The following is a 26,351-nucleotide window of genomic DNA, read 5'->3' on the forward strand; positions in this document are numbered from 1 at the left end:
TTTAAAGCAGTGGCTCTCAAAGGTGTGATCCAGGGACCCTCGTGGTTCCTTGAGGGGGCTGATCTATCCACACGTGAGCTTGTAAATCGGCTAGTTGAACTATTCAAAAATGTTTTTGTTTCAAAATAGGGCCTTAAATATCTTCAGATGGGGTATCGTGGACGTCAGTAAGGGCATGCTGTCACAACGGGTTCCTAACGCCAAATAAAATGTCTTCAGATCTGACCTAAGTCTCCTGAGGAGAAGTCTGAGGCATGTCCTGGACGCGTTATCACCACCAACGTTCAAGGATGTGTTTACAAAACATTGCAGGGTTTGTTTACAGACATTTTAGGGTTTGTCTACAAACATTTGTGATTTGTTTACCTACATTGTGGATTTGTTTACAAACATTTGGGATTGTTTACAAACAGTTTGGTGTTTGTTTACAAACAATTTGGAATTTGTTTACACATATTTGGGATTTGTTTATACACATTTTGGTATTTGTTTATGAACATTGGGTATTTGTTTATAAACATATGGTATTTGTTTATAAACATTTGTCATTTGTTTATAAACATTTGGGATTTGTTTATAAACATTTGAGATTTGTTTATAAACATTTTGGCATTTGTTTATACATATTTGGGATTTGTTTATACATATTTGGGATTTGTTTATAAACATTTTGGGATTTGTTTAGAAACATTTGGGATTTGTTTATAAAAATGGGATTTGTTTATAAACATTTGGGATTTGTTTATAAACATTTGGGATTTGTTTATAAACAATTTGTAATTTGTTTACAAACATTTGTAAACTGTCAAGATGAGTTAGTTAGTTATGTATTTTTTTAAAGCAGTGGCTCTCAAAGGTGTGATCCAGGGACCCTCATGGTTCCTTGAGGGGGTTCCAAATGGACCCATTATAGGTCTGTAACTCTGAGAGTGTAACACATGGACCCAAATGGACCCTTACAGGTCTGTAACTTTGAGAGTGTACTAGTACAAATGGGACCAAATGGACCCTTTTATAACTTTTAACTCTGATACTGTACAAATGGAATCAAATGGGACTCTTATGGGTCCATCTGGTTTTACTCTCAGAGTTATGGGGGTCCTTGAAATTAAAAAGTTTAAGAACCTGTATGCAATGGCTTATCTCTTGTAAAAAGAGAGGCCAGCCTATTCTCCAAACCATTATCTTATGCTTTGCTACTGTAGGTTGTACAAAATAATATTGGGTCAATTTAATTTGCAGGACTCACCTCGTGCACAGCTGCCTTGTCTGTGTTGTTGACATGACATGGGCTTGCAGGACAGAACTTTTATTTGTGACAGACACATAGTTCCTTTGCAGACAATACAATCTGCCTCTCATTGGTCAGTCACAAAGCTAAGAAAACAGTAGCCTACTTTTTCTGCATGTCAATGATGAGGAGATAGTTCTGCATAGCATGCAGCGCATGCAGAGTTATGAATAATACACATTCCGGGGTTCGGGCTGAAAGTCCACCTCTCACAGTGTTTTTACACTACGAACCATTGAACGTGCATTGTAATACACATTGGTCTGAATGGTCTGTGAGCGTAGCGATACATATACAGGCGATACGTGTAAAACCCCGGACATTTGAAGGAATTTATAAAACCCCCCCGGACTGCCCGGACAGCCCCCCAAAAGAGGACTTGTCCGGGCAAAAGAGGACGTATGGTAAGCCTAGTTTAAACTATTATATAGCCTAAAGTACAGTAACTTATGTTTAAACATAGCCTAAAGTACAGTAAGTATAGAATAGAGACCCTCCAATACTAACTAACTCGCACAACCTATGCACTGTACCTGACTGATAAGATATTGTACACTGTGTGTGTGTGTGTGTGTGTGTGTGTGTGTGTGTGTGTGTGTGTGACATCTATGAGTTAATTAATGATGTATTTTATTGTATCATTTTTCCTTTTTTCCTTGTATGTCCAGCTTTTAGTGTTTTAGTGCACAAACTCTGTCCTCCACAAACATTACATTTCCATCATTGACAATGAATGGAAAATTTTATATCTCATATCTGAGCAAATAGACATAGTGTCTATTTTACATCATCATGATGTACGATGATAAGAGCGCCCCTCACTTCACACAGGTGTGATTTATTTATTTTGTTTTTGTTTTATTTATGTTCAGGCTTCGTAATCACACATTGCACAGGGCCCGATATGACAAATAACTGAAAATATACAAAGACATTTCTGGCATTTTTCATAAAGTGTATGTCATATAAAGGTAAAACATAGCGGAAATAGCAGACAAACTAGTTCATGACGCGTCATAAAAGCACAGGAGTGAACCTTTCAAGTCTGTTTTCTCAACTCGCTGTTTCTCTGCAAGACATTTTTGAGTACCACAGACGAAAAACAGTCTAAGTCCAAATTTCTTTCTGACCCCTCCACGAAAAGGCCTCGTTGTCCTGAACCCTTATCTATCATTTATACATTATGGATCAATAGTGTGGACTTAGACTGTTTTTCATCTGTGGCATTCATTTATACTCTATAAGACATATCTCTATAAGACGTTACTCTATAAGGCATTACTCTATAAGACATTACTCTACAAGACATTACTCTACAAGACATTACTCTATAAGACATTACTCTACAAGACATTACTCTACGAGACATTACTCTATAAGACATTACTCTATAAGACATTACTCTACAAGACATTACTCTATAAGACATTACTCTATAAGACATATCGCCACAACTGGTGTGTCAAACTGAACAACCAATATGTCAACGCAGGGAAGCTGGAAGTACCTTCTCTAAAAACACCGGGACAACGCTCCACACGACCCAAACTCTTCTCCCTTCTGGCTCCAAAACTATGGAATAAAGTTGAACTTCCCATTACAGTCAGAACTACAGACTCACTCCCAATCTAAACTATGGAATGAACTTCCCATTGCAGTCAGAACTACAGACTCACTCCCAATCTAAACTATGGAATGAACTTCCCAATGCAGTCAGAACTACAGACTCACTCCCAATCTTCCGCCGTAGTCTGAAAACCCACCTTTTCAGACTCCATCATGGCCCATAGCACTTGCCCTATACCCCCTTAGATAGCACTTTATGTAGACTTAGATACTAGCATTTTATACAGACTTATAGCATGTTACGTAGACGGCACTAGAATTGCATTGTATATAGTCATAGCACTTCATAGTACATAATTATGTATAGCATAGTAGGTATAGTTTATATGTGACACAGGCCAGCACTTTGGTCCTCAACTCGCCAGAATGAAATGGTCGAAATGGTCGAAATAAAATCGTTAACATTTTTTTTTTTTATGTGATTTTCATTTTTTTTCATATTAACACAGTTTGAATGTTGAAGAAGGTTTTTATTCCAACAGATTGTTCATTTGGGCAAATTAAACGTATACATTTATATGTCAAAGTAGGCTTGTTTTTTAACAATGTTTTGGGGCCAGAGAAGCGCAGTTCTGAGATTTGCATGTTGTTTTCGATTGGTCCTGGGATCTCTTTGTCCTGAGGTTTCACACTCTGGTCACCGCACATTAGCGTGCTTGTGTGTTTGTAAACACAGAATTATTCTACATGGCTATAGTATGGAGGAGCTTTTGGGTTATACTTTACAGGAAAATAAACAAAACCACGTAGCTACTCGCTCAAATACGCTTCCCAGCCTGGAGAATAGACTTCCACCATCACACAACAGGCTAAAAGCAAGCTAGCCTAGTTAGCTAGCTGTCTGTGTGTTAACAGAGGGACATTGTCTTAACTGCTGAGATGTTGTCATAAGCATATAAACACATGTTCTCACTCCTAAAATGTATAAAACTAATAATACATGTGAAACGTTGCCCGTTAGTAGGCCTATTGCTTCATAGCCATGGAAGAGTGTTGCGTTGCGTTGCTGCTTCTTTTTTTTTCCTCCACACGCAAAGAGCCAAGATCACTCGTCTTTTCTTTAAATCATAACTCGCTCATTTTTTGCTCATTTAAAATAAATCAAAATACTATATAAACTACGAAATTCGGTATATAGATCGTTTGTGTAGGCCGTCTCTACGAAACGGTATCAAGTGAAAAGGAAATGTCGGGAAATCGTTTTGGGTAAAAGATTGTCATCAAATATGGCCGTTAGTACTGTTAATTCAACATCCGGTGAGGGGAGGATACGGATCGTGTATGTATTGTGTATGGAAATCAGCGCATACAGTGGGTGGGCTTTAGACCGGATGTAAGCCTTGCACACTAAATAGAAACCAGGCATGTGAACGGATCTGTTTATTAAGAATAGCAAATCTACAAGCGCACAACGCATCATAGCCTGATGCGTCGGTTTTATTTATTTAAAATACTGGGTCAATTGTCTGACTTTGATTGCTTAAAGTAGACCTGCATAAAATGGTGTAGCCTACTGCAGCTATTTACAACCAGGTAGTGTATAAGTGAAATTGAACACTTAAATTAGTATTTAATACTTGAATACTTATACTTAGTATTTAATACTTAGTACTTTCAAAAGGGTTTATTGGGGCACCTTACAAATTGCATTGTTTGTTCTACTGGCTTAAACATGTCAGTGTTTCTAGTGTTGCACTGTTGACAGCTAAAACGTTCTAAGGTGGTCATTGTGGGTGGAGTTAAGTACCTATTGTCCCTCCCATTGTCACACCCACTTATATCCAGCTCTAAGGTGTTAAAAATGTTGTGAATATTGAAAGGGACTTTTCTCAGCTTTGGGTGAAAGGCCCCAATCATTTTAAAATGGTTATATCTCCTCCTTTGCTGGCCCCTACATATGTGTAGTTTCATTATATAGATATTCCACTGTTACGTTCTTAGCTTACGCATGTTACATGATAACTACTTTTTATATATGTGATGTTTTGCCATGCTTTTTGTTCTTGCTTAATGTAAGTCGCTCTGGATTAAGAGCGTCTGATAAATTAATACATTGTAATTGTCAATTTGAAGCTATGATTCCCTGCTTTCACATGACATGAAAAAAAAACGAAAATTATATTTAACATGACATGACATCACTGACTCCATCATGTCTGTCTGTCTGTCTCTCTCACATCTAGGAAGGAGTGTGTGGCTGTCGGTGGAGTGAGGAGCTGCTGCCCTCTGCTGGTCATCGGAGTTACTGCGGCCTGGCTGGGTGGAGTTCTTGATTCCTCTCGTCTGTCCAGGGCGTGCACACATAGACATCAAAGGGGGGCTTCAGCCCCTGCCCCTGCCCCCTTTTACCCCGTCTGTAAAACAACTGCCCCTTACTCCAGACCACGAATGCAGCATTTACAATGCGGTGAAAGAGTTGCAAATGCACTCCTCTCCTCTCCTCTCCTCTCCTCTCCTCTCCTCTCCTCTCCTCTCCTCTCCTCTCCTCTCCTTTCCATGCCATGCCAGAAGGAAGGAAGGCAGCGTTCAGGAGAGTTGCTTTTTTCCCCTGAAGTCTCCTGAACTTCAACGCAGCATTTTGCGTTTTTTTTTAGAAATACATGTCGTTACACACCTGCATCTCCACTAGCTAAAGAGTGCTGGGTTTGGCCCCCGAAAATAGCTGATCTACAAGCTCTCAACATGTCGCAGCACGACACATTGAGAGCTTGTAGATCTGCTATTTTCGCTATTTCTGTCCAAAAGTGCCCTCCAGGGGATGTCACTGATTCACTACGACACTATTTACACAATATGGAATATTACGAGTCCAAATAGTACTAGTGCTTCTCAAATGCTTTATTTTCAAGGACCCCTTGACTCTGAGAGTGTTCACCTGTTGTGGTCATTCAGGGCTATGTATATCTGTATTTTTCTGGTGATATTTTTGTCTACTCATTCTGTCTGTGGCAAAAATGGAATGTTGTCAAAGTGAACTTTTTCCCTGCCTCAAAACTCTACGAAGTTGAAACTTGTGGAAGAACAAAGATTTATTTCATTTCTTTTTTTTTTCTCCCTCAAGATTCAAAGGGAATGGGGATATTATGCACAGATGTTGGACATTATATTATCCCGCTGGTACAACTCTTCTATGTCAGAATATTTCTAAAGAAGAAATAAACACTTATTTTTATTCATTATTTGTTTGTTGAAATGTTGCATCTTTCTTTATTATCGACGTTCCACGTTAGACTGTATTGATGTATCAGTAGCTAAAAACACTCCACACGTTCCAAACGCTTCTCCCTTCTGGCTCCAAAACTATGGAATGAACTTCCCATTGCAGTCAGAACTACAGACTCACTCCCAATCTAAACTATGGAATGAACTTCCCATTGCAGTCAGAACTACAGACTCACTCCCAATCTAAACTATGGAATGAACTTCCCATTGCAGTCAGAACTACAGACTCACTCCCAATCTAAACTATGGAATGAACTTCCCATTGCAGTCAGAACTGCAGACTCACTCCCAATCTAAACTACGGAATGAACTTCCCATTGCAGTCAGAACTACAGACTCACTCCCAATCTAAACTATATGGAATGAACTTCCCATTGCAGTCAGAACTACAGACTCACTCCCAATCTTCCACCGTAGTCTGAAAACCCACCTTTTCAGACTCCATCATGGCCCGTATAGCACTTGCCCTAACCCCCTTAGATAGCACTTTATGTAGACTTAGACAGCATTATATACAGACTTATAGCATGTTACGTAAACGGCACTAGAAGCTAGTGATAGCACGTCATAGTACATATGTATAGTTTCATTATATAGATATTCCTCTGTTACGTTTTTAGCTTACGCATGTTTCATGATAACTACTTTTTATAGCACGTTATATTATAGTATAGTATGTATAGTTTCATTATATTCCACTGTTTATGTATGTTTGTGATGTATTGCAATGCTTCTTGCTTAATGTAAATCGCTCTGGATTAAGAGGAATAAATTGTAGTTAGGACTGACACCATTACACTTTTAACCCATTTTCTGATAAATCCTATATGTTCCTACGTCAGCGGTGCTCAACCTGTTTCATGTCAAGGACCCCCAGAATTGATCTGTATTTGGCCGCGGACCCCCATCTGAAAATATGCTGTTCCAGGGACCCCCCATCTGAAAATATGTTGATCCAGGGACCGCGCAAGAAACACAGATGTGAGTTAAAAACGTTTTCCTCTGAAAGAATATATATTCTACATTCTACAACACATTTTCACGATAAAAAAAACAATAATAGCAGGTCTGCTATTTTTCAATAGCTAAAGCATAACAGAATGCTTAAAACACCAAAAGGGGTTCCCGTTCAGAATGGGTTAAATTGACACACACATTATTGTGATTATTGATGAATGATTTAATGGTGTTTTTCTGTTTGCCTTAATATGACAAATAACTGAAATGTACCGCTTCATTTTTATGAATTATATAATTTAAATAAGTCATTGGGATTGGCTGCCTCAGTGTCTCACTGCCTTACATGCATTTCCCTACGTACACATTTTATGAATGGGATTATAGATTAATCTAACTACACGCACACGGTACACACACACACGCGCATGTACGTGCACACACACACATACACACACACACACACACACACATGTACATGTACACACACACACATGCACATACACACACACACGCACCCACCCACTCACATGCATGCACGCGCGAATGTGCACACACCAAAACAATAGTCATTTCCAACTTGATATTACATGTGGAGATGTCATTTGTCGGCAGTGCAAAAACATGTCCTCTAAAAAGCGAGAAAGGCACCTCTCCTTTTAAAACTGTATTCTATTGTCTCTTTCCACAGCTTGGTAGGAGTGAGTGTTTAAAGCCCGACACACACCGGCTGCGTCCCCCGCGCGGCGCGCACAGCCGCCTCCATTATTTTCAATGAACCTAACGCACACCGGCTCCGTCCGCCGCGCGGAGCCGCGCGGCGCCGCCCGGCGCGCCGATAGAACACAGTTCTATTTTCCAGGCGGCGCCGCGCGGCGCCGCGCAGCAACGCGCCGCACACGGTCGCAGACGGTGTGTGGTGGGCTTGAGTTGGACATTTGCATGAAGCTGCATTGATGGACAGCTAGAGTTTAAACTGTCCTGTGTCTATGAATTAGAGTTATCTTCTGTCTGCCTGACATGGTTTACATAAACACACATTTTAAAATGAGGGGAGAGGAGAGGAGAGGGGAGGGGAGGGGAGGGGAGGGGAGGAGAGGGTTACTTTTAGGCCTGTCAAAAAAAATCGATTCGAGTTAGAATCGCGATTCTAATGCCGTCCGATTCAGAATCGATTCTCATTTTCCAAAAATCGATTTTTCTTTCTCAAATGTACCTGTGCATGCAATGCATTATGGCCTGGGTTTCTGCATAGTGCATTTACTACCAGCTAAGCTAAGCCTGCCAATTGTATTTATTTTACACCTGTTTTAATACTAATGTATTGTTCTGGTATTGAGTGAGAAGAGATTTTGTAACTTTTGTACTGGTTCAAATTTGTGCAAGCTAAAGAAATGAGACATGTTCTTACTATTGGATTTAACCTTTGTGTATTTAAAGGTGATATAGGCAGGTTTTCAGCCAAAAATCAAAATATTTATCTATCTATATTTGTGGCCTTATTCCCTCTATCTTCCCCTATATTTTGATGCTGAGCTGCTGCCCTGTAGACATACACTCTCCCTTTGTCTCCCTCTATGTGTTTGTATCTGTTTATATCCACTGTTATTTTTGTCTCGGGACGGAATAAAGTGTGTTGGGAGGAGGGTCTGTGTGGGGGGTGACGCGGAGTCTTAGCCAATCACAGCGCGAGGGTGTGACTGTGTGTTCGACCCAGCAGTATTATAATGAAAACGCAATGCGATTTCATTGCAAGTATAATATTATCCCCATATCTTAGTTTCACCATTGTTCATGTGAAATAGTATGTTTATGATGTAATATGTAAGCCTGTTGAAATTATGAGAATCGCTATGTATAGCGCATGGTTGGGTGGTCCGGCCGGCTTGAAGCTTGCATTCAACCCGTGCTCGCCAACGGTGACAAGCCGTCGCTGATCATAGCGATTTTTCTTCATTGCAATGAATAACCGTGGACAAAGTAGTTCACATGAACGATGCTGTAGTGGCTGGGGCATTTGAGGGGCAATATGTTTTATATGCACGATTACAAATGAAAGATAATTGAATTGAGAGCCAGTGAGTCTGCTCCACTACTTCCTACTTCCTCATTTGCAGGACCTGTCGTGTCAGTCTTGTGATATTGTGATTACGCTACAGTTACCCTTAAAAAAACATGTCAACTCAATGTCATTGTTGTAACTATGATATCGATAGAAATTCATATTTTTTTAATGTCATATTTAGCCATACGAGCGCAATATCCATAGCGTCCCTCCCAGCAGCAACAACAACCCCATAGCCCGAAGTGACCTGGCTCAGCCAATAGAATGACGGGGGGAGGGGGGTGGAGCTAGATTTTAATTTGTTTGGAAACACTCGATCAATTCTGTGTACAAACACTGGAAACTTGTCTACAATACCTTTAAATCATTCAGTTGATAAAACCTTTACAATTATACAAGCTTTTTACTAAATGTACTAAATGTACGTAATTCTATTTAATTGTTTTTAATAAAATAAAATAAAACTGCTTTAGAATCGAAAAAAATCTTTTTTGAATCGAGAATCGGAAAAATCGAAAAGATCGTTTTTGAATCGAATCGTCACCCCAAGAATCGGAATCGAATCGTGGGACACCTAAAGATTCGCAGCCCTAGTTACTTTCTTAGCTTACGCATGTTTCATGATAAATGCTTTTATGTGATGTATTCCATGCTTTTGTTCTTGCTTAATGTAAGTCGCTCTGGATTAAGAGCGTCTGCTATATGCCTAAATTGTAAATTGTAAATTGTAGAGGAGAGGAGGAGAGGGGAGGGGAGGGGAGGGGAGGGGAGAGGAGAGGAGGGGAGAGGAGAGGAGAGGAGAGGAGAGGAGAGGAGAGGAGAGGAGGGGAGGGGAGGGGAGGGGGGGGCCTTTATAGAACACCCTCCTGGGCTGAAGGGACACCAGAAGGCAGTAACTAACAGCAGAGGAGAAGAGAAATGCTTTTATGTGATGTATTCCATGCTTTTGTTCTTGCTTAATGTAAGTCGCTCTGGATTAAGAGCGTCTGCTATATGCCTAAATTGTAAATTGTAAATTGTAGAGGAGAGGAGGAGAGGGGAGGGGAGGGGAGGGGAGAGGAGATGAGGGGAGAGGAGAGGAGAGGAGAGGAGAGGAGGGGAGGGGAGGGGAGGGGAGGGGAGGGGAGGGCCTTTATAGAACACCCTCCTGGGCTGAAGGGACACCAGAAGGCAGTAACTAACAGCAGAGGAGAAGAGAGAAGACAACTGGACTGTTAAGGTGCGTTCATATATATATATATATATATATATATATATATAATATATACATTTTCTTTTGGCGCTTCAATTGCTTCACTTTGGTCAGTGTTGGTGAAATCGTCCCCTTATCTTGCGTTGCGTGCCAATGTGTTTTTCATGCAAAACAAATGCTTTGCAATTGATTCAGAATCATGAATAACCCCCTAGTTTGTCACATTAAAATGTCACGTTAAAATGTGACATTTTTGCCGTATATGTTTTCAACGGTACCCCAACATTCACCTCCTGAATTTACCAAGATCCACAATTTATATAACGATCATGTTATTTATATAATGTTTTAAAATGTTATTTATATAATGATCATGTTTTAACATTTTATTTATATAAATGTTTTAACATGTTGTTTATATAATGATCATGTTTTAACATTTTATTTATATAAATGTTTTAACATGTTATTTATATAATGATCATGTTTTAACATGTTATTTATATAATGATCATGTTTTAACATGTTATTTATATAAATGTTATTTGGATGACCCTCATTATCTATTATCATTAAAAAAAGACCTTAAAGTAACGGTTACTTTTGCAATTTTCTTTCAAATCCTAGATTGACTGACCTGTCAGAAGAACCTCCTCCTGGGTCAAAGGCCGACGAGGAGAGGAGAGGAGAGGAGAGCGCAGGAGAGGAGAGGAGAGGAGAGGAGCGAGCAGTGCGGTCAGAAGGTCAAAGGTCAGAAGATGGGGGCGTGTCTGGCCTCGGTCAAGGACACTCTCTCCCAGGCCGTGTTCACGCCCTCCTCCCTGCTGGGCGGGCGTGGCCTTCTGCACATGCTCCAGATCGTCCTGGGCGTGGCTACCTTCCTCCTGGGAGCCTGCAGAGGTAGAGCCGCCGTCGCCTCGGTTGATTGGTTGATTGGTTTATTGGTTGGTTGATTGGTTGATTGGTTGATTGGCTGGCTGCATGGCTGACTGGCTGGCAGACAATATGCACAGGACAAAAGCAAGACACGATGTCTAAGGCCTCCATCACACATTTCAAACATTCCGTCTGTATTCCATGGCCGCCTCAATGCTTTTCCAATGGACGTCACGTGGTTTGAACAAACACTTGTGTCTGATTTGAGCCACGGAACCACCATTTGATGACATTTAGCCTCTCGGAACCAAAACTAAAGCACATTTTGTTGTCGATTCTATAAGATTTAGTCTACAATTCCATGGTGTGTTGATGTTGGTACCATTATGAGATAACAGGCAAATTAACAATTCTTCTACATCCTCTAACAGTGTAGACTTCTTGTAAATAATGCAGATGTTTAACAATATAACAATAATATAACTCACCCCAGAAGATTTGAGTTAAAAAACGTTGTGAAATAGTATATATTCAAAGATATCCACCATGCACATTTTCAGATGCAGATCTACAAGCTCATAGCGCGGCACTCGCTACGAGCTTGTAGATCTGCAATTTTTTTTAAATCGTGAAAATGTGGCGCAAATCTTTTAACATGTACTATTTCAGAGTACGTTCTGAACTTCAACGTTTTTAACTCAAATCTTTGCTTCCAGGGGGAGGGGTCCCTGGAACAAGATATTTTCAGATGGGGGTCGGCGGCCAAATACATACATATTTTTGGGGGTCCTTGACGTGAAAATGTTTGAGAACGACTGACATAGAAACATGAGGGTTTTTAATAGAAAACATTTGTAGAATCTTGTCTAAACGGGTTCATGTGTTCTCTGCAGGCGCGGGGCGGGCAGCCACAGCTACTGGGTCTAAACTGGTTTCATGTGTTCTCTACAGGCGCGGGCAGCCACAGCTACTGGGTGTGGGCCATGTTCTGCTGGGCGTTCTGCCCGCTGGTCACCCTGGTCATCACCGTCATCGAGCTGTTCACGACCTGGCCACGGGCGTGGCCATGAGCTCCGCCCTGATGACGCTGGCCGCGGCCGCCGCCTACGCCAACTTCTACCTGTGCTGGAGCTGCGTCTACGCCTGGCTGATGACCGCACTCGCCTTCCTGTGTGGCGCCGCCTACCTGCTGGAGGTCGTCAAGGACAAGGTACCGGCATTTGGTTGGTTGATTAGATTGATTGATTAGTTTATTAGACATGAATGTATGAACAGCAACAGAGTACAGAGTCTTATACACTCTGTCCAAAAGGATAATTTATCACTCTCTTAATCCATAGAGATTTACAGTAATAAGAACGACACATGGCGATACATCACATACCGGTACATATAAATGGTCATCTAGAATCATAATAAGAACTTAACAGCGGAATATCTATATTCTATATATATTATACACTATATAGTGCTACATAAAATACTGTCTTAAGTTACATAAGTTGAGTCTTTGCAAACGCCTGTAAGGTCGTCGAGGCTAGGGCAAGTGCTTGCGCTCTCGTTTTCCATTCAGGCCCTAAGCAATCAATTCATATCTTAGACACGACATGAATAATAAACAACAATGTTGCTGTCGGAGAAGTTAGAAAAGAGACCGTGTTTATTTTATTAACAAAAATGACTGTGTGGAGTTTGCATGTTCTCCCCGTGTCCCCTAGGGTAGGTACCCTCACATGTTCTCCCCGTGTCCCCTAGGGTAGGTACCCTCACATGTTCTCCCCGTGTCCCCTGGGGTAGGTACCCTCACATGTTCTCCCCGTGTCCCCTAGGGTAGGTACCCTCACATGTTCTCCCCGTGTCCCCTATGGTAGGTACCCTCACATGTTCTCCCTGTGTCCCCTGGGGTAGGTACCCTCACATGTTCTCCCCGTGTCCCCTAGGGTAGGTACCCTCACATGTTCTCCCCGTGTCCCCTGGGGTACCCTCACATGTTCTCCCCGTGTCCCCTGGGGTAGGTACCCTCACATGTTCTCCCCGTGTCCCCTAGGGTAGGTACCCTCACAAAAAACATGCAGTAATCCTGGTCACTAAACTGCCTCCCCCTGGCCAGCCGGGGCGCCTGATGGAGGGGAAAGGAACCGGTTGGAATAACGTGTTCCTTCCACGCGCTACGACCAAACAGGGTCCCCCCTGTCAGGTGTAAAGGAGCAACTTGGACACTCAGGCATGAAGGAAGCATGAGTTCAAGTCCGTTGCTCTCCCCTTGTCCCCCATATATGGGGACTAGGTTGGTGGAGGGTGTGTAGAGCCCAGGATCACATTAGATGTTGACACAGGGGTAAAAAATGGGTTACAAAATCGTGGGATCAAAAAATATATTAGAAAAAAAAAAGAATGACTGTGTCCTTTTCTTGTTGTCGCCGTTGTGGTTGTGGTTGCCAGGTCCTGGACAGGAAGAAGGGCAGCTACCTGGCGGCGCTCCCCGGCTTCTGGAAGGTTCTGGAGGCATTTGTTTCCTGCCTCATCTTCGTCTCACTGACGGGATACCACGGCAAGCCCTGGCTCACGCTGTGAGTTGATTGGTTGTTTATTGGCTGACGATCAGAATGTAGAAACCGATGTTATAAATTATGAGTAGGGGTCCCCAGCATGTAGAAACTGGGGGGTTCCTGGAACAACATATTTTCAGAATGGGGTCGGCAGCCAATTATATATAATTTTGGGGGTCCTTAACATGAAAATGTTTGAGAACCACTGACATAGAAACATCCATCCATCTTCAACCGCTTATCCGTAGTCGGGTCATGAGCGCTCCAGACTTCCTCTCCAGAGCAACATTAGTGACTTCCTCCTGGGAGGATCCGGAGACGTTCCAAGCCCAGTGAGTCCATGTGTTTCCACCAACTGCGCCTTGGTCTGCCCCGGGGTCTCCTCCCAGTGGGACGTGATCCTTGGTCTGCCCCGGGGTCTCCTCCCAGTGGGACGTGATCCTTGGTCTGCCCCGGGGTCTCCTCCCAGTGGGACGTGGTCCTTGGTCTGCCCCGGGGTCTCCTCCCAGTGGGACGTGATCCTTGGTCTGCCCCGGGGTCTCCTCCCAGTGGGACGTGCGTCGAGGACCTCCCTATAGGGAGACACCCGAGAGGCATCCTAACCAGATGCCTTGAACCACCTCAGCTGGCTCCTTTCCAGGCGAAGGAGCAGCGGTTCTACTCCAAGTCTCTCTCGTGTGACTGAACTTCTCACCCTATCTCTGAGGGAGATGCCGCAGCCACCCGGCGAAGGAAACTCATTTCGGCCGCTTGTATTCGCGACCTTATTCTTTCGGTCATGACCCACACTTCCTGTGTTCTGTGTGTGTTTCTCCAGGTGTGTGCTGCTGTACATCGTGTGTGTTCTGTGTGTGTTTCTCCAGGTGTGTGTTTCTCCAGGTGTGTGCTGCTGTACATCGTGTGTGTGTGTGTTTCTCCAGGTGTGTGCTGCTGTACATCGTGTGTGTTGTGTGTGTTTCTCCAGGTGTGTGCTGCTGTACATCGTGTGTGTGTGTGTGTGTGTGTGTGTTTCTCCAGGTGTGTGCTGCTGTACATCGTGTGTGTGTGTGTGTGTGTGTTTCTCCAGGTGTGTGTTTCTGTACATCGCCCCCTTCCCCATCATCCCTCTGATCATCGCCGTCAACGTGCTGAAGAAGCTGAGGAAGTGCGTGCCGTTCGACCTGGACCGCGCCTCCTTCATCTTCTTGGCTCTCTCCGTGGCTCTGTACGCCACGGCGGCAGTCCTGTGGCCCGTGTTCATGTTCCGCGGGAACCCGCGGCCCTCCGAGTGCCCGCCCAGCTACTGCGTGTGGGCCGTGGAGCTGATGGTGGCGCTGTTCACCTTCATCAACCTGGGCCTCTTCACCACCGACCTGGCCTTCACGCTGCTCGGGCTGTGCGGCTTCAAGCGCGGATGAGTCGCGGTCGCGTCTCAGTCCAACAGAGACTTTTAGCACCACAACAAAGTCAATGCGTGGCGTGTGCGTGCGTGCGTGCACGTGTGGGTCCGAGTCCGACCCAAACTTACAAAAATGCATTATTCATGAATGCATACTTAACATTATGCAGATGTGCTATTTTTTATGTGTTGTAAAATCATTGGTATACAGTATGTTTCTGTGTGGAATTCTTACAAACGTGGGACTTTTGGAGGGCATTAATTTCTTCTATTATTGAAGTTGTAACACTTTGGTCTCGTGCTTAATGTGCTTAATTTATGAATAAACTGTCTCGCGTGCGCGCGCGCCTGTGTGTGTGTGTGTGTGCGCGTGCATGTGCATGCGCGCGCGCCTGTGTGCGTGCGTGTGTAGGCTACATCGTACTTTCCAAAACTGTATAAAATGTCTGTCGACTTGCATCCATTATGACACATATTTATTCATATGTATGTATCCACTATGACACATATTTATTCATATGTATGTGTTGCTGGAGTATTACAACGCTCTTTTAAAATGTGCTTTGTCTTGTGCTTGTGTGAGCGTGTCAATCAATACTGTGTACCGTACACGTGCGTCTCTGATAGTTAATGAGACAGATATCATTCAAAGCAGAGAGACAGATAATTCAAAGCAGAGAGACAGATAATTCAAATCTACACACAATGGCAGTTGTATGACACTGTGTGTAGATTTGAATTATCTGTCTCTCTTGCTCTACTGTAGTGGTTTTATCCTGTGTTATCAATGCGTTTCTGCGTTTGTGTCACTGCGCAAGAAGCATGGAATACGGATGTGTATATTAACAGTAATTACATTATTAACAGGAAACTCCCGTTAAACTGTTCAACAAACTCCGGTAAACTCCCCAATTGTACCGTCACACCTGTATATTACCGTATATTAACTGTATACGCTGCTAAACTTGAGGTTTACGGGGCAAAATAGTGCCCATAAATGCCCGTTAACTCCTCTTTTCACGCAGCGTGTGTGTGGACTCATATCTCTGTCGTTTGGGCAGGGATGTTGTCCAGGGCTGGACTGGCCACAGGTCAGACCAGGGCATATTCCCGGTGGGCCGCGACCGGGACTTATTTTTTTTTTTGGACAGGCAGGCCAATATGCGGTGGTATTATTAGGGCTTGTTTGTTTATGTGTGCCTCGACGGAGCGGGCCGGGCGGTAGAGTTAATCTGCGCGCTGGTTGGTCTGGGCCAAATTCACGCGAAAATGACCGGGCCGAATTTTTGTTGTCTTTAAACAACAACAAGTGTGGCTTTCACCTCAGCCCTGGCACGGTGCCACCACACACACACACACACACACGCACGCAGGCACGCGCACACGCACATGCAGAGAGAGAGAGAGAGAGAGAGAGAGAGAGAGAGAGAACTACATGTCCCAGCTTGCCGAGAGGCTGTTTCCTGCTCCTGTTTTCACAGAAACGAAACCCATGTGTGGCTGTTGCTTCATTTCCGCGTCCCTCTCTCTCTCTCTCTCTGTGTGTGTGTGTCAGTGAGTCTTCATTTTGACAGCGGATCCTGATTTAGTCTTAGTCTAGCCTTAGTCGACGGAATATATATAACAAAATCCTTGTCTTTTAGTCTCAATAGCCTTAATGCAGTGTTAGTTTTGACAGGTAAGATTTACGTCTTTAATAGTCTTTTAAATAACACTGTTTTAGTCCTATTCTAGCCATCTGAAATAGTTTGGTCTCAGTCTAGTCTTGTACTTAAGTCGACTAAATATCACAATATTAGTCTTTTAGTGTTAAGAGTCAACAGAATGAACACTGCCGTGTGTGTGTGTGTGTGTGTGTGTGTGTGTGTGACTGTGTGTGTGTGTGTGTGTGTGTGTGTGTGTGTGCACGAACACAGCAGTGATGTCTGAGGAGCAGCAAGCCAACAACATCTGCGCTCCACCCGAGGAGCCACAAGAAGCTGTCCCGCTACCCAGCAGGGAGGAGGAGATGGAGGAGGAGGAGATAGAGGAGGAGGAGGTTAAGGTATGGCTGTCATGATTATTACAGTCGTATTATGGTGACGGCTCAGGGATAGAGTGGCTCGATGGTAACCGCAAGGTTGCCAGTTCGATCCCTGTGGGCTCCTCCAGAGTTAGTGTCAAAGTTTTTCTCCCTGGAAATAAAAACGTCTGGGTTTCCGAGACTAGTGTCAAAGTGTCCTTGAGCAAGACTCTGAACCGCTGATTGCTCCCGATGTTTCTGCCACCATCGGTGTGTGAATGTGTGGATTGATGCACAATCTATGTAAAGCGCCTTGGATAAAGGCGCTATATAAATGGATAAAGGCGCTATATAAATGGATAAAGGCGCTATATAAATGCACCATTTACCATTTTGATGTAGGGAAGAAACCTTTTTTTTTTTTTTTCAGGAAATGAAGAAAACGTTTTTCTTTAAAACGTTTCAATACAGCCTCATTAAAGCTGGTGTTGTTGTTACTTTATATATTACTTGCATGAGAGGGGAGAGGTGGTGGAGTTAGCTGCTTTATAGCAGACAGTTTGAGAGGGGGAGAGGTGGTGGAGTTAGCTGCTTTATAGCAGACAGTTTGAGAGGGGGAGAGGTGGTGGAGTTAGCTGCTTTATAGCAGACAGTTTGAGAGGGGGAGAGGTTAGCTGGGTTAGCTGAGGGTTAGCTGCTATAGCGGTTTAAGATGGATGGATCAGAAATATCTGATCTACAAGCTTACAACGTGTAAGCTTGTAGAACAGATATTTCTGTTTTGTTTAATGTATGAACATCTTTCAACGATTTTGTCGATTGTGCCAAAAATAATAAGATAATAAGAGAATATTAAAGAGGGTATGCACATTCATAACGTGAGAGTCAAATTTAGTTTAACGTCATTTAATACAATCAGATAGGACTTTTCTGATTGGATGTATGGGCTGTCAATCAGATAGGACTTTTCTGTGTGGATGTATGGGCTGTCAATCAGATAGGACTTTTCTGATTGGATGTATGGGCTGTCAATCAGATAGGACTTTTCTGATTGGATGTATGGGGCTGTCAATCAGATAGGACTATTCTGTTTGGATGTATGGGCTGTCAATCAGAATCAGATAGGACTTTTCTGTTTGCATGTATGGGCTGTCAATCAGATAGGACTTTTAGCCTATATTGCGAATCAATTGTGATTCCATGTAGAAATAAAAGTCCTGTATTCAGAATTTTACTCGAGTAAAAGTAAAACAAGTATTGGCATCAAAATGTACTTAAAGTATAAGTAAGCCTACTCGTTATGCAGATTCTCTTCATTTATTTTTAGCCAATTAACAAGCTCACAGCATGTCTCATTGTCACACGTTGTGAGCTTGTAGATCGGCTATTGTCTAAAGTATTAAATAGGGTGTTGCTTTAATTGGTTACTGTCTGTATGTATAGTAATACTATTGAATCCAGAATGCGAAAGGCCAGTTCACCCCATCGCCCTCTAGAGGGTGCTGTTGCACTTCAGGAGGACAGCACCAAATACACATGGTTCAAATACAGTACCGTATTCATGTTATGGTCCACAGACCTTATCATTATTGGTTAATTGAATGCACAGGAACGCAATGGAAAACTAGGCTTTTGGGCTTCTTGTGTTATCCTTTTAGCATCATTGTGTAATCGTACCACTGTACTACAGTATGTGCAAATGTAAAGTAATCAATCAGCAACGTAAATTGCACAGGTTAGTTAGTTTGATTATGATTATGAATGAAGATTTAGAGGCATCTTATAAGGCATCTTAACCTGTTTCCACCATATGAGACCATATGAAACCTATTTTTTTAGTTGGTGCAACCACTTCTACAACCAGCTCGCAATGTCCATGTACCTGTTTGTTTGGGGTGCATGTCTTTTTTCCGACACCCTTTTAGCCGACAGGACAATGGTCCGACAGTTTCGGACTATTGTCTGAAATACCGTGTTTTTACTCCAACAGTTCGACACGACATCAGACAGACAGAAGTTCCGGCAATAGTCCGACAAACCGTAGGTTAGACAGGTTACCCTTAGGTTAGACGGAACAATAGTCCGACACAGGAGAGAGGGGTGCGTGTGTGTGTGTGCGCACCCCCTCGAATGCCCCTCGGGGTGGGTAGGCTACTTGGTAGGGTGCTAACTGATGGAGTGGGGTGCTAATAAGTGTCTTTTGTCAAACGCCATATGAATAGGATGCAACATTAAAGACCCCCCCCCCCCGGGGCGTTGCCTCGAATGCAATCGCGGGGTACTTGGTATGCTAACTAACAGGTGGGGGTCGAGTGGCTGGGGTATTTTGTCCACAACAGCATACCCATCCAATGTCCCCTTTTAACCCAATTGAAGGGGTGCTTGGAATGTACTGTAATTCTGCAAACTGTTAGTAAATACTTCAATCAAATCAATCATGTCAGTAGTGTTGCACAGTCTTAATTCCAATGTCATGCTTTTTTCAACATTTAATTTCTTGTTTATTTGATTTACTATACAATTAATATATTATTATTATAGCTTGCATTTTTGTGGTTTTGTATAGGTTATCTAACAGTATTGTATTTTTCGACATACTGCATTTTTCTTTTTCAACTCAACTTTTGTCTCCACCTTAATATATTCTTATTTTTGTTGCACTGTAGGATAATTGATGTTGTAATTAAGCTACTTATTTCTTGGTTTCGAAATAAATAAATAAAATTAACTAAATTTTAATTGTACATTATTTTATTTCAAAGAACGCTGTCACACACAATTCAAAGGGTTTTATTGTGTGTGTGTGTGTGTGTGTGTGTGTGTGTGTGTGTGTGTGTGTGTGTGTGTGTGTGTGTGGTGTGTGTGTGTGCGCGCGGGTGTGTGTGTAAACCCAGTATTGCTCATGGAGTTATCATTGTGTCTTCCTCTGGAAATAATTACTTATACTTTGAAGAATAAACAGAAGATGTTTGATAAGATATGGGGGCGGTTTATCCAATATATTACGGTTAATGATTTATCTTATTTAATGGTGGAAACTGAAAAGGTCTAATTGTATTCTCTGCAGCTGTTTGATCTTGTGGCCATAAGGACTCTGTTGTTGTTACCATTCTAAGCGCGCGGGTGTGTGTGTAATCCAAGTCAGTCATAAAGATGTTTAGTATTCAAACACTATAGTCGTGAGGTGTTTGTTTGAACTCGTGTTCTACTGTATTTTATGACCATTATTAAACATTTGGCATTTTAGTATTACACACTGGTGTATATGTTTTAAACGTGTCACATTGACAGTGTAGCTAGCTATCCAGGCTCTAAATGCCGATAGTAGGTAACTACACTTGTGCGGCCTATTTGCTACTGTCTGTCTGCGTTTTATTTATTTTTAAATATGGTAAATCCTTTGTTTTTCAATAGATTTTAATCCTTTTTTGACAGAAATAAATTTTTCATGTAATTATATACACTGCAATTCCCCTTTATAATAATTAGACGTTATAATAAGATGAATTGAACTTTTGCAAATGTGGTGTACACATCCCTTTTTGACCACTAGTGGCGCTAGTGAGCAATTAATGCATAAATTATGCAAATTAGTAATTACATTCTTTACATTCCATGAATCATAAAATCATATTGTATATATCATAAATATTATAATTATAATTAGCATAAATTCCATAACCATAAATACCATAAATATAATTAGCATAATTATGATAGTTATAATATAATAATAAAAAGTTAATAATAGTTGTTATAACTGTGTGTGTGTGTGTGTGTGTGTGTGTGTGTGTGTGTGTGTGTGTGTGTGTGTGTGTGTGTGTGTGTGTGTGTTTTAAAAGCTGATCTCATCTCTCCCCTCAATGCCTCTCCATGTAACATTTCCCAGGCCTATACAGACATGCCGACTCCAGGTGTGAAAAAGAACAATAGAAATGTAGATGACTCTCTGGGGGTAAGGTGGGGGATGGGCTCTAACCTCAGGCAATCTTGTTTATGGCCAGTGGGGCCACTGTCTTGAAGTCGTTTGAAGTTTGGTGAGGTGTGAGAAGAACAATAAAAATGCAGATGACACGCGGGGTGGGGGTGGGGGCTCCACTCTTTTTGGAGCGCCAGGTGCAAGTTGTAACTTGCAAATTAGATTAACACCGGGGGTGGGGTGGGTCCCTTATCATTGAAGTGACTTGTATGCATGATGTGTGTATACATTGTTTGTAGTTTTAAATTATATGAGATATATCCTTTCCATATATAAAATGTATATGTAATGTATATAAATATATGTATTTTATGGTTTGTAACCATTTAATTTACAAGAAAAGTATGCTTCTTTTATATGATTTTTATAACATTGTTATATGTCAGCCAATACATTATACCTTATAGTTATAAAAAAAACATATGTTTTATCTATGACTATATATAAGTTTTTATATGTGAAGTGTATGATAGGTATAAAAAACATATGCGCTATAGACCCCTGGGAGATAGTTGCTGAGATGGAGCACCACACCTACTATACCATCAGCTCCCAATTCTTCCCACATCACTTGCCACACCCAAGCCGTGCTACTCATACGCTGAGTTGCCAGTGCCCAGGATCGAACCCACGAACTTGTGGTCTTAAGGCGAGAGCTCTACCGACTGAGCTACCCAGACACATGTGAAGTGTTTGATATGCTCTCTTTATGTTTTTAGTTTTTTTTTAGAAGATTCTTATAAGTTACCATAGCAGTATAAAATAAAATGCATTGGGAGGGACATTGGTGGTGACACTGGCAGGGGGGGGGGGCACTGGTTGGGGGGGCACTGGGGGTTTGTGTCACACTGGGGGGTTACTGGCTGGGGAGGACACTGGCTGGGGGCACTGGGGGGGAATCACACTGGGGGGACACTGGCTGGGGGGGCATCACACTGGGGGGACACTGGCTGGGGGGGCACTGGGTGGGGGGTGTCACACTGGGGGGGTCACTGGCTGGGGAGGACACTGGCTGGGGGGGGGGGCACTGGGTGGGGGGATCTTAAATATAGTAGGAGTCATAAAATGTAAAAGGGAATACAACTCATTATTTTGTCATCTCATGTTATTTCATTGTAAGATTAGGTTTTGTTTAATTTGGATGTCTGTGACATACATGGCCTGTATTGTATGGTTTCTATACACTATCTTATCAGATTTTGGTTTCACTGATGTTTGCCTAACTCTACAAGTTTGACAACACACAATTACTAAGGATTTTGTATGTGGATTTACTGCAGTAAATATTTATAAGTTCATATATATTTCAATTTATACTAATTTACTAAGAATATTGTGGATTTACCGTCACATATAGTTCTTATAAGTTACAAAATTATATAGGTTTCACTTTACAAAAACTTACTATGGCTCTTATATGTGCTTTGACTGTTATATATAGTTCCTATAAATGACAAAATTATATAGGTTTCACTTTACAAAAACTTACTATTGCTCTTATATGTGCTTTGACTGTTATATATAGTTCCTATAAATGACAAAATTATATAAGTTTCACTTTACAAAAAAAGTACTATGGATCTTATATCTGCTTTGACTGTTATATATAGTTCCTATAAATGACAAAATTATATAGGTTTCCCTTTACAAAAACTTACTATGGCTCTTATATGTGCTTTGACTGATATAGTTCCTATAAATGACAAAATTATATAAGTTTCACTTTACAAAAAAATACTATGGATCTTATATCTGCTTTGACTGTCATATATATTAACTACAAGTTTCATGTAAAACATATACAAATTTAGTTATTTTTTTCCATATGGGCTCTCTGCTTTGTTTTCTGCTGCTTTCCTGAAGGCATTCTGCTAGCCTGACACACGGCCCGAAAAATCGAGCCTCACCCGACTGCAAAATAGCCTCTTCTGCTACCTGGTTCCCGGCTAGTAACGAGCCTCACCAAGCACAAACAAATGTCTTAACTGGTGTCAAAGCGTTATCGACCCAGTGTCCAAAGCCAGATGTACACAATTTCAGCAGTACACAAACACACATTTTGGTCTCTGAAAGTGTGCCCAGGGTAACTGGACTAAGGAAAGGAAAGGTACTATGTTTACCCAGGGTAACTGGACTAAGGAAAGGAAAGGTACTATGTTTACCCAGGGTAACTGGACTAAGGAAAGGAAAGGTACTATGTTTACCCACAGGGTAACTGGACTAAGGAAAGGAAAGGTACCATGTTTACCCAGGGTAACTGGACTAAGGAAAGGAAAGGTACTATGTTTACCCACAGGGTAACTAGACTAAGGAAAGGAAAGGTACTATGTTTACCCACAGGGTAACTGGACTAAGGAAAGGAAAGGTACTATGTTTACCCAGGGTAACTTTGTTACATGTCAAACTTGTCATAGCTTTGCACCAACAGTGCATCCAAATTCAACAGAAATCACCTTTGAGCATAGATCAGCTGCATTTGTAAAGATATGATCAATACAGGTGGAGGAGATGCCATTTATTGTTATTTGTGTTCTTGTTGGCTTGTTTGCTAACTGTGTTAAATTGTATGTATCTGCAATAGCATGGAGGGTTTTCTTAAGTGAGCATGTTGGAGTGCTGGCGGCGTGGCGGCGTGTTCCTCCTCCGCGTTGTAGTCCGTGAAATAGTGGATTAATTCGATATGATTAATCAGCAATTATATTCCAAAATCATAATAAAATGACTCGGGAATATTCAAGCTATTTCAGCGCATCACATCAAAACGTCTCGTCTGTAAGACGTGAGTTGTTGGACCGCTTGAATAAATGAAATGCAATAGAATTCCCTTCTGCATAGGTAACATTCAGATATACAGTAAATCATTAATCAAATAAACTGCTCCAACAGAATAGATTGTACTATCAAAAGGAGTGTTTATTAATATCGATTACTGGTTACAATGACATAAAAACCACATAGCAATGGGCGAACACGTCATGAGATTATTTCCATTTGGCATGAGCCACAAGGAAACAATTAAATGCGTATTGTTTTATTGCGTTAGTCAGGCCGGAATGCGATTTGCTGTTGATATAGCCTGCACAGAAGATGTGTCAGTATTCAAGGGCGAACGCATCATCTGGTCCCGTCTGATCGAACGCAATACACAACTGGAATAGGTTCGCTTTTAAAACACGTTGCATGGATGAAAGAAGGCTACAGTATAAGCAGCACAAGAATGGAAAAGAGGGTAGGAGGAGGAGAGTAGAAGAGTAACGCCTCGCAAAGAGAGAGAGAGAGAGAGCGTTCTAGGCTTGGGTAGAGTGGCTGAAGGCCTCAGTGTATCATAGTCTACTAAAAGGGTAGCTTTTCCTTACAACTAGACTACATTATACACCTAAGATCCCTATCAAACCAAATGTCGTTTTGAGGCTAGATGTTCAATCTGTCCGACCCACCTGATTGTAAAATAAGCCTTCCACGGAGTTTCCTCAAGCGTTCTGCATTGCCAGGATAAAGTTCACTTGGTCCAGATGCAGCGCGCGAGAATTTACTTTTCCTCTTAAGTTAAAGTATAACAAGTCATCACTGTCTCAGAGTAAAACTTGCATTAAACTGGTATATTAACAAGGACTGCTCTTAAAGTCCTAAACGCCGTTTAGACTAGAGGCGGTTGTCCTCAGGCCGACTGCCTGTCTGCGTTGCGGCGTTGCCCAGCTGGGGTGCTGCCTGCATGATTTGAGGCGGCCGCTCCGGAGAGCTAGGCCTACTGCATAAAAGCGCGCATAGGCAGCTGTTCTGTTATGTGCTCGGGCCAGCCGTGCGTTGATGCGACCACTCAGCAGAGCTATCGCCGTCAAAGAGCCTTGTGTCTTAGTTGACACAACATTATATTGGAAAAGGGGTCTGACTCTTTTCTGTCTTTCCCAAAACTGGTTTAAACTGGTTCTTAAGCTGCTAACTTAAAGAAAACAGTTAACAGTTCTTCATTAACAGTTTTACCACACGGGGAAACATCCTGTGGTCATTATTCATTCTTATCTCCGTTGACCATCTCGCCTTACACTTTTACACTCCTCTGAGTGCTAACCCAGATGCGCATGTGCGCGTCATACACACACATACACACACACACACACACACAATGCACACGCAATTTTCCCCGTCACAATTCAGTGGTTAGAAAATGACATAGGATCAGCAACCAAGAATAAGAATATTACATTTTTCATCAGATGTGCATCTCTGCTGAATAACACATTTATCAGTGGTGTGTGATGTGTATCAAATGTCCACACTCGGCGTGCGTGTCTGTTCGTGCGTAGTTGCATGTGCCATGATGCGGCGTCAGAGAGTCTCCTTGTTAGGGTCAGTATTTGGTCAAAAAGTCAACCTTGTGGTCACTCCAGATATAGCGTGACAGTTGTCCGGTCTGGGTTTTGTCATAAACCTGTACTCAGCAGTGTTAAAACAGGGGTCAAACTGAGGGCTACACTTTGCCGTTTCTCCTAATTATACTCACTCAGGAGAAACGGGTTTTTGGTAGTGTGTCATCCTTTCATTGTTCAGCACAAATTGTGCCTTGTCAATTAACACCCCCCTCCTCACGCTACAGCGTCATCAGTGCCCATACCCGAGGCGGTGTTGGCGAAAGGGCCTTTCTGTGTGGAGTTTGCATGTTCTCCCCGTGTCCCCTAGGGTAGGTACCCTCACAAAAACATGCAGTAATGCTGGTCTCTAAACTGCCTCCCCCTGGCCAGCCGGGGCGCCTGATGGATGGGAATGGAACTGGTTGGAATAGCGTGTTCCTTCCATGCGCTACGTCCAACCAGGGAAACTCCCCCCTGTCAGGTGTAAAAATGACGGGGGGTTATACTTTATAACCTTTTTTGTTATACTTTAACTTAAGAGGAAAAGTAAATTCTCGCGCGCTGCATCTGGACCAAGTGAACTTTATCCTGGCAATGCAGAACGCTTGAGGAAACTCCGTGGAAGGCTGATTTTACAATCAGGTGGGTCGGACAGATTGAACATCTAGCCTCAAAACGACATTTGGTTTGATAGGGATCTTAGGTGTATAATGTAGTCTAGTTGTAAGGAAAAGCTACCCTTTTAGTAGACTATGATACACTGAGGCCTTCAGCCACTCTACCCAAGCCTAGAACGCTCTCTCTCTCTCTCTCTTTGCGAGGCGTTACTCTTCTACTCTCCTCCTCCTACCCTCTTTTCCATTCT

At 42.2% G+C, this 26,351-nt stretch overlaps 1 pseudogene across 1 annotated transcript; it reads left to right on the forward strand.

Annotated features, from left to right (window-relative positions):
* Positions 1–11,089: 11,089 nt before the first annotated feature.
* On the forward strand, positions 11,090–15,175 carry LOC308332411 (myeloid-associated differentiation marker-like protein 2; annotated as a pseudogene). Its single transcript, XR_013966242.1, has 4 exons — positions 11,090–11,253; positions 12,181–12,439; positions 13,672–13,799; positions 14,845–15,175. The product of XR_013966242.1 is annotated as a myeloid-associated differentiation marker-like protein 2 (transcript).
* The last annotated feature ends 11,176 nt before the right edge of the window (positions 15,176–26,351 follow it).

This window comes from Protomyctophum bolini, assembly GCF_963924005.1.
Source record: "Protomyctophum bolini genome assembly, chromosome: 17".
Taxonomy (NCBI): Eukaryota; Metazoa; Chordata; class Actinopteri; order Myctophiformes; family Myctophidae; genus Protomyctophum; species Protomyctophum bolini.